At 39.7% G+C, this 16,478-nt stretch overlaps 1 protein-coding gene and 1 long non-coding RNA gene across 6 annotated transcripts in view; both read right to left on the bottom strand.

The window, feature by feature from the left end:
• Window positions 1-16,478, bottom strand: part of LHFPL2 (LHFPL tetraspan subfamily member 2) — a 132,632-nt gene that overhangs the window by 108,093 nt on the left and 8,061 nt on the right. The window lies entirely within an intron of this gene.
• LOC134160343 (uncharacterized) lies at window positions 6,461-8,396 on the bottom strand. The gene is made up of 2 exons (XR_009963517.1): window positions 7,727-8,396; window positions 6,461-6,604 (listed from the first exon to the last, which is right to left on the bottom strand). It is a non-coding gene; the product is annotated as an uncharacterized LOC134160343 (long non-coding RNA).

Here is a 16,478-nt window from a genome sequence, read left to right as displayed (position 1 = left end):
ACATTTTATATTTCTGCACATGCAGAACTAATTTCTTCTCATCTATGTGATCCTAAGTATATACGTATCATGTATAATCTTGATGGGTGGAAACCATATATTTAAATTCATTTCCTCTTTTCCTGCATAATACCTCTATAAATTTAAGTCAGATCTCTTCTGGCACTGCAACATTACCACTGCCAAATGGGTATTCTGTCTTTCAACACTTTTAAGAAAAGGAACTTTCTTTCATTTTAGACCAACAGATTCATATAAACTTAAAATACAAACATTTAGCTAAGGGCTGTTTATATCTATTCCTAGTTATTAAAGTTTCCAGCATCAGTTCCTGTTATAATAGATGCTGATATTCTCCTATAAAGTTAATAAGCAGTTTTATGAAGGAATGATTACATCTCTTAAATCCCAGTCAGCTTCTGAGAACTTTAAAAAGATCACAAACTCTCAACTGCGTAATAAAAAGAGAAGCTACAGAGAACGTTAATCAGTAATCACTCCTGAAGAAAAAGAGTAGATACAATGTTTATAGCATTATTTAACACACTGTGGTTCTTTTTGTTTGTTTCTTTGTTTTTCAAAACCCTAAATGGAAACTGTTCTGTCACAGTAACAACTGCAGTTCTCCAGAAAGCACCTGAAAGAATATTACTGACAGTTCATGGTGAAATTGTTATTTAGGCTTACCATGTTTTAAGAACTGGAATTTGTGTTTCAATGCTATAATAAATAAATAATGAATAATAAATAAATAAATGTAATTAGGCTTCTGTAAGGGACTGAAAATTTCTTTTCCAACAAAGTTTTACAGAGGAAAATTCCTATTCACCAAGTGCTCACTGACCTCAGTCAGTCTTTCTGGTCAGTATGATCTATTCTAGCTTTTTCTGAGCAAAATCAAACATTTCCAAACTGTGCCTGGTGGTTTTCTTCCAGCCCTCTTAAGCTGAAAGGCAGAGTAGCTCTGCAAAATGGTTTAACGCAACAGACGAAAGATGAGCCTTAGCTTTTCCCTTGGCCATTCTGAGATTAAAAAACAACGAAACATATGCAACACAACTTCCATATTCAATATGCTAAGGGCCATTAAATATTCGGAGGCTTTCATGCCCTCTTCATTTAGTTACCACATGACCTCCCTGTACAGGACACCCTCTTCAAAGCTGCTCATAGGCAGTCTCAGAACCTTCTTCTACCAAAGCTGGACCAACCATAAAAAAGGATAACAACACTGTGATGTATCCACAAGAAGTACTGATGTAGACGTGACAATTTCTTGCTCACCAACCACATTCCTAAAGGCAAATTTGTATTTCATGATGTGGAAAGAATAAAATTTCAAAAGTTCTCTATCAAGTATGGGAGACTGATGAGATCTGGATATCAAAAGCTCACCAAAAGTGCCACAAAACGGGACCACAAACCCAAAGTACATGAATGTACACCCCACACAAGGAGCACATGGAAAATGCATTAGCTTACACAGTGCAAAGGTCAGTGTGCGCTTCCTTGATAACAGCAATAGATTTATTAAGTAAATAATACCTCTCTCACTATTTATTATCTCCATTCAATTCTTTCTCAAGTACTCAGCATAAGCTTTATTAATTGCCTAAGAAATCATAAATACTGGCCCTAAGGAACTTCCAGAAGGAGGAGATCAAGTAATTTAAGGTACTAAAGTAAACGTTTTTTTTTCAAGCAAGCATCTTCACTTCAGCTGAAACAAGACCAACAGGCTTCCCTTAACAAATGTGTTTTCAATAAAAAAATCAATACTGAAAATTTTATCTAAAAATGTACAACAACCAACCACATGGTTCAAATTTCTTCTGCATATCAAACCAAAGGAAACTCCAATTTCTAATCTAATTTTGCATCTTTATCTGTTTATAGAAGGAAACCAAAAATACTATTGGAGCCTGGTTTAAAAAAAAAATCAAATTAAGTATTACAAATTTACAGAAATTGCTTTAAATTATCTTAAAAAAAAAAATCCTTAGCTATAAGTGAAAGACCAATTGATACCAAATATTCCTGGGTTATGTTTCAGAACACAAAGGTTTCTTCAAAGCACTTTTTTTCAACAGCGGCTACGTCAGAATATTGATGGTTGAGGATTTGGTTGCTTCTTTAAAAGTCATAGAATCATTGAATAGTTAGGGTTGGAAAGGACATTAGGATTATTTAGTTCAACCCCCCCCCCCGCCATGACCAGGGACACCTCACACTAGACCATGTTGCAGAAGGCCTCTGTCCAACCTGGGCTTGAACACTGACAGGGATGGAGCATTTCCCACTTCTTTGGGTAACCTGTTCCAGTGCCTCACCACCCTCACAGAAAATAACTTCTTCCCCTTGTTTAAGCCCATCACCCCCTGTCATGTCACTACAGTCCCCGATGAAGAATCCCTGTCCAGCACCCTTGTAGGCCCCCTTCAGATACTGGAAGGCTGCCATGAGGTCTCCACGCAGCCTTCTCTTCTCCAGGCTGAACAGCCCCAACTTTCTTAGAAACTCAGAAACTTAGTTTCTTAGTCTTAACCAACTCAAACCATTCATGCATTTAAAAAGCCTAATAAGTCAACAATTCAATGAGAACATAACTGTAAAAAGGATGTTAACTTTGCTTTTAGGAACTAATTTTGTTTGTTATTTTAGTAACATCTTTTTTAAAGTATCAACTGTAAATGCACAAGCTAAAAATAAAAGACAGAATCACAGAAAGCTGTGTAAAATTCAGAAGTATGCAAGTGCCTCATAACTTCAAAAACTGCATTGACCATCAATAATTAATTAAATAACCACACATGCTGGCAGTGTGCCACAATCCACCTCTTCAGGAAACACCAGAAGAATGTATGACCACGACATGGTTGGTCCCCGAGTTACCTGAAGAGTACATTGTGAGCTATACTTATTAATTCGTAACAGGAGATCTACTTACTTATGAAGTTTTGAAAAGGGGATGGAAATAGCTCAGATGTTCCTCCTGCTCAAAAAAATCTGCATTAACATTTCACCATTTCTTAAGGAGGAGGTCTCATTTGATCATTTTGTTCATTGTCTTTTGGTTACATTTAAAGTTTTCAATGAATGGTTTTATGAACCACCTCTTCACATCCTCACACATGAAAGACTGAAGTCTTTTCTACCAGTTATACTCTCTATATCAAAACTATACAAGTCCCTAGTATTCATCCATACTTTTAAGATAATAGTAACAACTTCAACTGAGCTTGATCTAATAAAAAGGAATTGCATGGCTATGTCTGGTAGATGTTCGATTGAATGGAGCATCCAACCTTCTGGTTACTGCAAGATGTAGCTTCTCAAATATTCAGCTGCAAATAATTATATGTACATACATTCGTACAATCAAAATGTATAAATCCCAGCTAGGGTGACAGGTATGGCATGATCTCTGGCTTCACGATCAGCACGTTCCCTCAGTCACATGGCCATGTATCCACAGTGGATAAGTACACAGTCCTGCTGCCTGGTGAGACTGTAGGGTGGTCACAATTGAGGCAGATAAGGGCAGGATACAGGCTGCAATTCACCCAGCTCACTACCCTGAGTCTCCGCTTATGACTGATGGGCCTCAAGAATGGTAAGAGATAGAAACAACAAGCACAACCACATTATTACAGGAGACAGAAGAAGAAAATAATAGGAGACTTAAAATAGTGGAAAATATGCCAGTTAAAATGCATGAAATGGAAATTGTTTCCAGAAATGGAGAGTGAAAGAGTTAACTACCATATTGCAGTGACCCTCCAGGTTCTTTCTGTATATTAGAGTCAATATCCAATGAGTATTTTCATCACAACTTCTAACACAAGTTCAAGAACTGGTGAACTTGATCACAAATTAAACTAAAGTTCATTTAAAAACAAAAACTCCACTAATTTTTCTTAGAAACTAGATAGAGGGAACAGTCTGCTCCGTGTAGGTCAATGCAAGACTGCTCGTTACAGCACTGCTTTCGGAACAAAGCATCCAATTTAATTTTAGCATATCTGACTAATGCAATTTTTGGTATTTGACAGGAAACAGTTCCAGGAAAAAGATTTCATTACTCTAAGTAACACTGACAACCCATTTTTCTTCAGTTCATTATATTATCACCTTGCTTCTTTGACCTCATTTCACCCCAATTTAACAAAGCCATTAAGAGTAGTTTTGTTTTTCTCATAAACCATCCCATCAACCCTTTGATTCTTTGACACCTTCTTCTTAATTCCCTCGATTTTGTCAACATCTTTTCATAAGACTTATCTTAAACTGTCTGCAAGTCGAAGAAATGTAAATGTACTTCAGGACAGAGAGGCATATTATAAAATAAGGAAAAAACACTTCTTTTTCCCACCAAGAAAGGTCCATAGAATATTTCTACACACAGCTGGAACTGACCTTCATTCATTACTATCTCAAACTCAGATCTTATGTATTTTCATATTTCTTTAAATACCATCAGTTTTTAGGTTCCTCAGACAAATTTGGTTTTTAGTTTAAGCTGCATAGCTGCACAGTATCTAATATTTTTTGGACAAAACTCAATGTAATGCTTTTCCTACTGATTTTTACTTTGGGAGGCTGGATGCTGAATGAAGGTTGATACTATCCTGTTCAACATCTTTCTCAGCGACATGGACAGTGGGATTGAGTGCACCCTCAGCAAGTTTGCCAACAATACAAAGCTAAATGGTTTGGTTGATACCCTGGAGGGAAGGAATGCCATTCAGAGGGGCCTTGACAAGCTTGAGAGGTGGACAATGCCAACCTCATGAAGTTCAACAAAGCCAAGTTCAGGGTCCTACACCTGGGTCGGAGCAATCCCAGGCACAGCTACAGGTTGGGCAGAGAAGAGATTCAGAGCAGCCCTGCAGAGAAGAACTTGGGGGTCTTAGTTGATGAGAAACTTAACATGAGCCGGCTGCAGTGTGCGCTTGCAGCCCAGAAAGCCAACCGATCCTGGGCTGCATCAAAAGGAGCATGACCAGCAGGTCAAAGGAGGTGATCCTATCCCTATGCTCTTGTGAGACCTCACTTGGGAGTATTGCGTGCAGTTCTGGTGTCCTCAACATAAAAAGGGCATGGAACTGTTGGAACATGTCCAGAGAAGGGCCACGAGGATGATCAGGGGACTGGAGCACCTCCTGTATGAAGATAGGCTGAGAAAGTTGGGGCTGTTCAGCCTGGAGAAGAGAAGGCTGCGTGGAGACCTCATAGCAGCCTCCCAGTATCTGAAGGGGGCCTATAGGGATGCTGGGGAGGGACTCTTCATTAGGGACTGTAGTGATATGACAAGGGGTAATGGGCTCAAACTCAAATAGGGTAAGTTCAGGTTATATATAAGGAAGAAGTTCTTTACTGTGAGGGTGGTGAGGCACTGGAATGGGTTGCCCAGAGAAGTGCTAAATGCTCCAGCCCTGGCAATGTTCAAGGCCAGGTTGGACAGAGCCTTTCAAGACATGGTTTAATGCGAGGTGTCCCTGCCCATGGCAGGGGGGTTGGAACTTGATGATCTTAACGTCCTTTCCAATGCTAACTATTCTATGTTTCTATGATTCTGTCTATCTCTGCTGGTATTTTCTCAACAGATTCCTGTCCTTAGAAATTATATATTAGTTCTTCACAGGAATAAATTTTGAGTTCTAAAAATTATTTATTAAATCATGCCAAATATGGTTAAACATTACTTTTTTACATGTCAAATCAAACAAAATTTAGACTTTGTGTGTACACAAGACTCAAAATACATCTCAAAATTAACTATGTAATAAGCCATCATAGTATTATAAACATTAAATATCATAAAAACTGCAACACACAGCCACTTACTTCTATAATATTTTCCAAACAGTGTTAAGTATTTAAAAATTTAACTGTCCACATATTTAAACAACTATCTACCTTGTGCTGGAACAAACCAAAGCGTAGGTGGTGAATCTTCCAGCTGAACTGAGCAAAAACATGAGTATACAGACAAGTGAAAAGAAGCCAAAATAACTTCCCTCCAAAGGCAGAAACTCATTTAAGCATATGAAAAAAAAAAAAGAAAAGAAAAAGAAAGAACATAATCATTAGGGAAATGGATTTATCTCCTGTTCTGAAAGGATATAATAAACAACAGACACAGCTACAGTGTGGGCCATGTCCAGAAACTGTGTGAGGTCTCTTGGACCACACACTCCCTACAGAAAATAACACATAGTAATGACGAAGTAATTAACCCACTCAGGGCAACACTCCGATCACTTACATAGGGCTAGAAAAGTAGAGAGAGATATTGACCAAATAATTACTAGCACCTCAAGAACTACTACCATTGCCAGACTGAACACCAAGCATCCCAGTGGCATTTAAGGATTGAGGATTCAGGCCCCTGCACAGGCTTGCACTCCAAAGTAATTCCAACATGACCAAAGAAACATGTTAATTTTAGACATAAGTCTTCTATTGATTGCTTCATTTATTTTTTTTAAACTTCAAGATACAAAAGCCTCCAGAACTGCAGAGCTCCCTGAACCATGGTCAGCAATCACAGATCTGGTTATGAATCATCTTGTGCCAGCCTTCAAGTTACAAACACCCAAACCTCCATGCAAAAGGAAAAGGAAAACCAACTACTTCCTGATCACATTACATTACAATAGAAGGAATATTAATTTTTTTCATTCAAAAGTTGCTTCTTCTCCAGCTGGCTGACAGGTAAAGAATGTCTGCCCTTTTTAGAAACCAAATGCACCCTATCTTCAAAATAAAATAGATTAAATCAGAGCAATTCAAAAACTTGGCTCTCAGCAGCTCTATAATCCAGGGGGGAAGAACCAACTACTGAATCATTTATTCCACTGTGAGAAGTGCAAACTTCGTACAAAAAAAAGGTTAAAAAAAAAGAAAAAAAAAGAGATGAAGCTTCTGCTGCATAGACAGGTCTAGGCTGACTACAGCCATATATAGTAATTTTCCCCTTTAAATCTTTATCTTGGTCAAATGAAGACACACACACCAAAAAAAAAGTATGCATGGTAAAATTAAGATTTAAAGCTTAAAATGTGCATCAGCATCTATTCACTAAGGACAATGCTGAGCAGCAATTTTCATTCCTCTTTTGGTTCATAAACAGAGGTATTACATCATTCCTCAACCATTACTGGAGTAATAGCATGCGCATGTTACAGAAAAAACACCCACGACATTTAATTTGAATTACCTAAATCCAGAGCTACTAGGACATGTAACTCATCCAAGATCAAATAATTCAGAATGATATGCAAAACCAGAACAGCAGCGTGCAGCAAAAAGACTTTAGGAAGTTGCCAGTTGCACACAGCAGACAGAACTGGTAGGTGAACATATTTATTATTTTTTAAACAAGACCAGCAGACAGACTATTTCTATCATCTGGTAATGAGATAAACACAGATTAAGAAGTATGCTTTTTGCTTCTCACAATCAAAATCAAGATGTCCATGGCGATCCAAAGACAACAGAGCACTCCTCCCCTGAGCCCAGATTTTGGAACCTGTTGAACTCCTCCACCGTCACTTAGACTTTCTGCCTGGTCCTCTCTTTATGAGGACAATGGCCTGCACACAGGACTCTTCTGGACATCTGTGAATATGAAGCTAATACTTATTTGTTACTATTTCATGTAAGGTTTTTAGCTATTTTTACCAAATACAGTCCTTGAGGAAAAACAAACACTTGACCGTACCTGCTTCCTCTCTGAATAAGGAGATACACAATGATGTTTTGAGCTTCTCAGGCTTTGCAGAAAACCATGGGAAACTAAGGTTAAAAACAAAACACTGTTTTTCATTCTATGAGTCCATGATTCTAAAAAAGAAATGGGAAATAAGCTTTATAAATTTTGAGAATTTATATTTTTGAGATTGAGGTGAGGAACATAACAGTCTAAGCCCACAAATACCAAGCATCGGTTAGTTTTGTTTCCCCCTAGACTGCAAACTGCTTCATCATACAATGGGACTGTAACTGCCCATTCTTCATTTATCAGACCAACATCTTCCTGAAATGAGCCATAATGTCTGATTTTAGAGGTAATATGGAGTATATTACACGTGTTTGCAAAGACAGCTACACGTATACGGCTCCCCTCAGCTGACGAATGATGACTTGGCCCAGATGGACAGAAACAGGTCTGATGCACTGGATTTCAATTAACCAATGTCTATATATAACCTTTCTCAATATCAGACACAGAAAACCACAACTGAGTAATGACAGCATTGATTTTCATCAGTATTTGTCTTTGTTCAGTCTTTCTAATAAAGGAAAGCACACTGGAAAGAGACGTTATTTGTTTTCCAAATTATCTGGCTTGTTTGATGCAAACCTGAACTCTTAATTATCATTGAAAAAAAAATGTAGTCAATAAAATGATGCTACTTAGTCACAAGCAAGCATGAATGGAAGTGAAGCAATAAACATCAGTGCCTACAAATACAGACTATCCCTTAGCAGAGAACTCTATGACCACAGATGAGGATTTGGAAGGAAAAACTTCAAAGGGAAGATTTTTTAATTGGTTATTAAATTAATTAAATTAATCTTTAAGACAATGCTACAACTTTATCATTTGAGACAATTTCTGACATCTTTAGAAATCATATAATATAGAATGAAGCATAAAATGTCTGGCAACTTGACATATATGTGTTATTATTTATAGTAGTATAAGAATTAAAATTTTTACCATGATTATTGCAGGAGGCAAGGATGCTAGTAAAGGCTTCTTTGAATTCCAAAAGAAGTCTTTAACAGTTTTCTCCTAAACAGTATGGTCTGATTACATTAAAAGTCAGAAGAATAATCACTCTCTTAGATACTACATCTTAGCCCATGATCAATCTAAAAACTGATTAATAGCTAGATTCAAAGTCATTTTTCTTTTCATAGAATCATAGAATCGTTAGGGTTGGAGAGGACCTTAAGATCATCAAGTTCCAACCCCCCTGCCGTGGGCAGGGACGCCTCACACTAAATCATGCCACCCACGGCCTCGTCCAACCTTGTCCTGAACACTGCCAGGGATGGAGCATTCACAACCTCCCTGGGCAACCCATTCCAGTGCCTCACCACCCTGAGAGGAAAAAATTTCCTACTTATATCCAATCTAAACTTCCCCTATTTAAGTTTTAACCCGTTACCCCTTGTCCTGTCACTACAGTCCCTAATGAAGAGTCCCTCCCCAGCATCCCTATAGGCCCCCTTCAGATACTGGAAGGCTGCTATGAGGTCTCCACACAGCCTTCTCTTCTCCAGGCTCAACAGCCCCAACTTTCTCAGCCTATCTTCATACAGGAAGTGCTCCAGTTCCCTGATCATCCTCGTGGCCCTTCTCTGGACTTGTTCCAACAGTTCCATGCCCTTTTTATGTTGAGGACACCAGAACTGCACACAATACTCCCAAGTGAGGTCTCACAAGAGCATAGGGATAGGATCACCTCCTTTGACCTGCTGGTCATGCTCCTTTTGATGCAGCCCAGGATACGGTTGGCTTTCTGGGCTGCAAGCGCACACAGCTGGCTCAGGTTCATTTTCTCATTGACCAACACCCCCAAGTTCTTCTCTGCAGGGCTGCTCTGAATCTCTTCTCTGCCCAACCTGTAGCTGTGCCTGGGATTGCCCCGACCCAGGTGTAGGACCTTGCTCTTGGCATGGTTAAACTTCATGAGGCTGGCATCAGCCCACCTCACAAGCGTGTCGAGGTCCCTCTGGATGGCATTCCTTCCCTCCAGCGTATCAACCGAACCACACAGCTTGGTGTCATTGGCAAACTTGCTGAGGGTGCACTCAATCCCACTGTCCATGTCACCGACAAAGATGTTGAACAAGACCAGTCCCAACACCAATCCCTGAGGGACACCACTCGTTACTGGTCTTCAGCCGGACATTGAGCCATTGACCACAACTCTTTGTGTGCGGCCATCCAGCCAGTTCTTTATCCACCGAGTGGTCCACCTATCAAATTGATGTCTCCAATTCAGAGACAAGGATGTTGTGTGGGACAGTGTTGAATGCTTTACACAAGTCCAGGTAGATGACATCAGCTGCTCTACCCTTGTCTATCAGTTCCATAGCCCCATCATAGAAGGCCACCAAATTGGTCAGGCAGGATTTCCCCTTAGTGAAGCCATGCTGGCTGTCACCAAGCACCTTGTTGTTTTTCATGTGCCTTAGCATGCCTTCCAGGAGAATCTGCTCCAAGATTCTGCCAGGCACAGAGGTGAGACTGACTGGTCTGTAATTCCCCGGGTCATCCATTTTCCCCTTCTTGAAAATGGGGGTTATATTTCCCTTCTTCCAGTCATTGGGAACTTCACCTGACTGCCATGATCTTTCAAATACGATAGCCAGCGGCTTAGCAACTTCATTTGCAGCTCCTTCAGGACCCGTGGATGGATTTCATCAGGTCCCATGGACTTGTGCATGTTCAGGTTTTTAATATGGTCTCGAATCAGATGCTCTCCTACAGGGGGCCCAAGGTCTTCATTCTCACAGTCCCTGCGTTTCTGCCTTCCAAGACTTGGGTGGTGCAGTCAGAGCCTTTGGCAGTGAAGACCGAGGCAAAGAAGTCATTAAGAACCTCAGCCTTCTCCAAATCCTGTGTAGCTAGTTCTCCCAAGAGCTTCCTGAGGGGGCCTACATTCTCCCTAGTCTGTTTTTTATTCGCTATGTACCTGTAGAATCCCTTCCTGTTATCCTTAACATCCCTAGCCAAATTTAATTCTAACTGGGCCTTAGCTTTCCTAACCTGGTCCCTAGCTTCCAGGGCAACATCCCTGTATTCTTCCCAAGCTGCCTGTCCTTGCTTCCACTTATTATAAGTCTCTTCTTTCATTTGAATTTTCCTCAGCAGCTCCTTACCCATCCAAGGAGGTCTCCTGGCCCTCCTGCTTCACTTCCTTCTGGTTGGGATGCAACGCTCCTGAGCTTGTAGCAAGTGATCCTTGAATATCAACCAACAGTCTTGGTTGATATATCCCACGGAACCTTACTAAGCAGGCTCTTGAAGAGGCCAAAGTCTGCTCTTTTGAAGTCCAGGGCAGTGAGCTTGCTGCACGCTCTTCTCACTGTCCTGAGGATCTCAAATTCGAGCATCTCGTGATTGCTGCATCCAAGGCTGACCTGGAGCGTCATATTTCCAACGAGCCCTTCCCTTTTGGTGAGCACCAGGTCAAGCATGGCACCTCTCCTTGTCAGCTCCTCTATTACCTGCAGAAGGAAGTTGTCTTCTACACAATGGAGGAACCTCCTGGATTGCTTGTGCCAGACCGCACCGTCCCTCCAACAGATGTCAGGGTGGTTGAAGTCACCCATGAGAACAAGGGCCTGTGAGCGTGAGGCTTTTCTTATCTGTCTATAGAGTGCTTCACCCACAGAGTCCTCTTGGTCAGGCGGTCTGTAACAGATCCCCACAGTAATGTCTCCCACCACTGTTTTCCCTTTAACCCTGACCCACAAACTCTCTGTTAACTGGTCACCTGTCCCCAAACAGAGTTCCATACTCTCCAGCCTATCCCTAACATAAAGGGCAACTTCCCCTCCCCGCCTGCGGGGCCTGTCTTTTCTAAGAAGCCCGTAATCTTCCATTCCAACACTCCAGTCATAGGAGCCATATTTTTGGAATATAAATCAATAGCAAAAGGCTAAACAGAGAAAAAAAAAACACATTTAAAGGATTTTCTTTGAACTGTTTTCACAGCTTGTATCTAAAGCATGAACCCTTGAGTGTATTCCCTGGTTGCCTAGCAAAGAATTTTTCATTGTTCTTCAACTTAAAGGAAGACTGTTAGGTATCTAAACAGTAGGTTCATGCTTACCTGACATACTTCTCTGTATAATCAGTTAATGACATAGCTGAACCTTCTCCTGTCCATACAGGAGAGGTGATTTTGTCCAACAGAATAGCTGGACAGCTTCCCTGTCTAAACACAGAACTTACCTTCCTTAATCAATTCCAAAATTCCCAACTGTGATGTTGTTGACTATGATTAATTGTATTTGGCATAGCTTTAATAAACCTTCAGAGAAGAGAATTCTGTTTTTTACATGCAAATGCATCATCAGTTCAAATATTTGCAGGCATCAGATGATGATATTTGAACATGAGAATACTTTCAGGTTTTCCTACAGTTTATTCTTAAGGTAGTCACAAAACAACTCTACTGTAGTAACATCAATTAACGTTCACTCAATGTGTAGAGATCAAAGTAGCTACTGTACACAAACACACCAAAAAGAACAAAACAGCACTCAGTTATTTACAACAAACTTCAATAGTCTCACCTACACAAACCCAAATGTTGCCTTTCTTTCACCAGCTCCAAAGCCACATAATTCAATGATGACCACTTTGGTATGTGAAGTAAACTGCAAAGCGTTTCAGTCTGATCAACCTATTTTCAGCAACAGACATGGGAACTGACTACAAAGGCTCAGGAAGGAGCTTCCTAAAACCTATGTAATCATTGCTTCTTTAACCCAGCCTCTATTACAGCAGCACAGGATAACCCGGGAACTCTACCACATGGGACAGTCTAATACCTGGTACTAAAAACTCTCTGTGGCAGTATAATCACTGCACAGGCTTTCTACCTCCAGCCAAAGTTACTTTCCCTCATGCGTCAGACCACAGAGAAAAGGAGGATAAAATTGTTTATTTGGTATTACAAGAACAGAGGAAACACTTAGGTGGTAAGACATGAAGAAGCCTGTAGACACAGTCTAGTGGGAAAGGCACTGCTCATTTAGCCACTACAGTCACTTTGGAAAACGCAGTAAACGCATGTTAAATACATTAATACATGAGAGAAAAGTAAAGAATGCATGTGTAACACATGGCTGTGCCTTCAATAGTGCCAGATTACCATCTGGTACATTACCATCTGGTATGATCACCATGCAATACAAATTTACTCCCTGAGCAGGTGCAGACACAATCACATTTCTGTCAAATCTGCCAGAGTGCAGGATGTTGCATTCTTGCTGACTTCATGCCAGCTGAAGGAGACAAACAATACCTGATCTGGCATTATGACAGTCACAGAGAGATGAACAATACCTGACAGAGCAGAAAATCTACTAGTACAAGGTTAACGTTAAAATTGAGGATGACAAGGTATGTTTACATGAGATGTTTGCATTGTATGGTTATGGGGTTCTGACCTGCTGGCGAGTGTGTTAAAGACATACCATTGACTCAGCACTCTAAATCAATCCATTAAAGCAGCGTCTGTAGAACAAAAAGTAACACAGCATCCTCCTCCCTCTATACTGCTCTGTCCCTGTCAGACCTCTAAGAGCTTTCAGTCTTTTATCTAACTGCAGGGAATCTCACATACTCTGTGTTCATGTCAGCAGTTTAAATTATCTATAGTAGAAGGGAGAAGGGCAGAGAGAAGAAAAACTTCTGTATTCAATACAATTTCACACACAGAGGAGAAAATAAATCAAGTTAGGATTACAGACATAGCTGCTTAGATTGCCTAAATGAGACAATGAGTATTATCTCATCTGGCAGTTTAGCATGACTGAAATGAAACGTAATTTGTAGCTGATGCCAACTGGCAGAAGACAAACGTTCACGGTAATTTTTGTGCTTTATTAAAAATGTACTTATGCCTTAAATTGTAAGGAAAACAAATAGAATGCTTTAGGTCTACAAAGTACAAGATTTGCAGATGCTACCCTCAGCTGCTAACTCACAGAAAGATGTGTCTTGAGTTTTACGATTTAAAAAGACAAATCTAAAATTATGCCAGGTCAAATCTTCTACTCGGTACCCCTGTCTCCAAGAGCAGCCAAAAGCAGATGTCTGGGGAAGAAGATAAGAATAGTGTAAGCATTTAGTCATTCTTTCCCCAGATACACTCCAGTCCTCAATAATTTGCAGCTCAGGGACTTTCAAAGCCAGAGGTCAAGCTTACGTATTTCATAATTCCCTACAGACTTTTCTTCTATTCATTTTGTCCAGTCTCCCTTTGAATTGGTATAAATTTTCAGTATCTAACACATCCTGTGGGGTTACACAGCTTAATGATATGTGCATGAAACAAAACTCTTTTTGCTGTTCTGAACCCAACACCCGCTGGTTTCATTTCCACGCTCATTAGTTCTTGTACTGGGACAGTCAATGAACAACTGATCCTTATCAACCTCACCATCTTGTTCATGTTTTTATAAAACTATCATCACAATCCCAGTTGTCTCTTGTCACTAATTTTCCTTTGTATGGAAGGTTTTAAGCATCTCCGATTGTCCCTGCAGTGAACTGGAAAAGCAAAACATACACTTAGTCTTTCTTCTATGGCTTTACTTTCCCTGAATGTTCTTTTTATTGCCCAATAATCTGGGCCCTACAGGCTCTCTGCATCAGACTTTCTGCTCCTCAATTTGTTCCTCAAATTCTTTTCCAACTTGCCTTCTTACCGATATTTAATTCTGACTGAGTTTGACCTTTATGTTTTCCCCTTCCACACGCTTGCACTTCCTTAACTACAGCTACTACCCCTGAAAGTGCATTTTTTTCAACAACCTTTGATTACACAATTAACTAGAACTAATATTACAAAAATAGACAAGGATGGAGGCCAACAGTTTCTTGTGAAAATATTTTCTTCCATCACCTGTAAATTAATGGAAAAAATTGTGGGGAAAGGAGGTTTCTCAGCACTACAATTGCCATGAATTGCTTTCCCGAGTCCACAGGACTATCAGAAGTCTGGTGAATTTTTCTTTCCACAGTTTCTTCAATACCCAGATCAGATTTAAATCACTTGCACTACAAGGAAAACACTTTATCCTAAAATTTTCTCTCTCCTCTACCCTTCCTTCACTGAAAAGGGTCTTTACAAGCATAAAAAAGAGACTTAGTAAAATTTTTTTTTTGCCTTTTTTTAGCTAAGGTTTCCAAAGAAATTTGTTCCAGTATTTTCATGATTTGCATTATGTAATAAAGTAAGCTATTTTATTACTGGGCAATGTTAATTTAGAAAAGGTAGAATGTTTATTGGAGGAAAAGATAGGAATTCAAAATGAAGACCTAGAGGAACTACCTGAAAAAACAATGTCATCTTCAGTAAGAACATGTGCAAGATGATACAGTTAGGCAGAAATAACCAGCTCTATAATGATATGTGTGAAAAATATCTTAGAACACACATCCTTAGATGAGGATCTGGTGGATCACTGCCTGACCATGAAAAAAAAAAAAAAAAATCACAGTGCTGCAAAAAAGACGTGTTGTGTCAGTAAGTATGAAGAAGATACTACTTCATTTTACTCAATGTCATTAAAACCTCAAGTTAAATACAGTCTTAACTTGGACAGAACAAAACACATGTGAAGTAATGGAAGATAACCCAAAGAAAACCAACAAAAATAACTGGTGTAAAGAAAACAGTACCTGTGAGGTAAAAGAACTGAATTTAAAGAAAAAGAGGTCATGATAGCTTAGAAGAAACACAATAAAACACATTGTAAGAAGAAAAATAATTATTTGCTTTGTCCAATACAGATGCAGCATGGGTAGTTATGGTGTTAAACAGCAACAAAAAAGGTATGAATTGTGTAACATGATGATGTATGGGAGACTACTGAGTTCCTTAGAACAAGTCAGAGATGATAAATATGAATGCTCCTTTCCTGGGGAAAAGAATGGACTGGATGACTTCATGAGGTCTCTTCTAGTCCTGCCTTTTTATGTTCTTTTCCTTGGACCTGAGGCAGAACCTTTTCTTTTCAGTGCTTAATAAAAAAAAAAGTGGGAGAAAAGAGGCTGTTACATGGCTGCCTTGAAAAAAATAAGGCTACAAACAACCTGCTCACACATAAACTATTCATTCAGACCTTTTCCCTGTCAAACTCCAAGAAGCCTGTGGAAAGAGAGGAAGACTAGCTGCCAAGAGCTGAAGGCATAGTGCTGAAAGCATGGACTTCTATTCTCTGACCTTCCCCTTAAAACACTCCTTAAATGTGGCTTGGAAGCAGATGCATACTATGGAAAGCACAGTGCATGCATGCACGCACAACACTCCTGATGCACACTGAAAGCAAAAGATTGCACATCTTCTGTGCAATGTATGTAATGTGCAACAGAAAAGTTAGGTAAACTCTGCTTACATGGGCTACTCAAGCACCAAAAGAATTAGAATTCTCCTTAGGCTCTGTTTTAGACTGGACTTTCACTCTTTCACATCAACACATACCATTTTTGCACTAAGAAAACTCAAGAAAGGCTGGATATTTCTGTACTCCAAATTTGGCTGCGATGAAAGGCAAGCTCTAATTCAAACTGTCAGGGCTGTCATGGAATGCGGTCTGGGTCACTTAGATATAAAGATTGGTTGAAGGTAATTACATTGATTTTATGCAGTCATGATCATGACTAATGACTGAATAAACACATGTTGTATGCACAACACAAACCTCATGCACATTTC

Source organism: Pezoporus occidentalis, unplaced genomic scaffold, assembly GCF_034315485.1.
Source record: "Pezoporus occidentalis ecotype Australia unplaced genomic scaffold, CSIRO_AGI_Poc_V1 ctg16, whole genome shotgun sequence".
NCBI lineage: Eukaryota > Metazoa > Chordata > Aves > Psittaciformes > Psittacidae > Pezoporus > Pezoporus occidentalis.
This window is presented reverse-complemented; position numbering and strand designations above follow the sequence as displayed.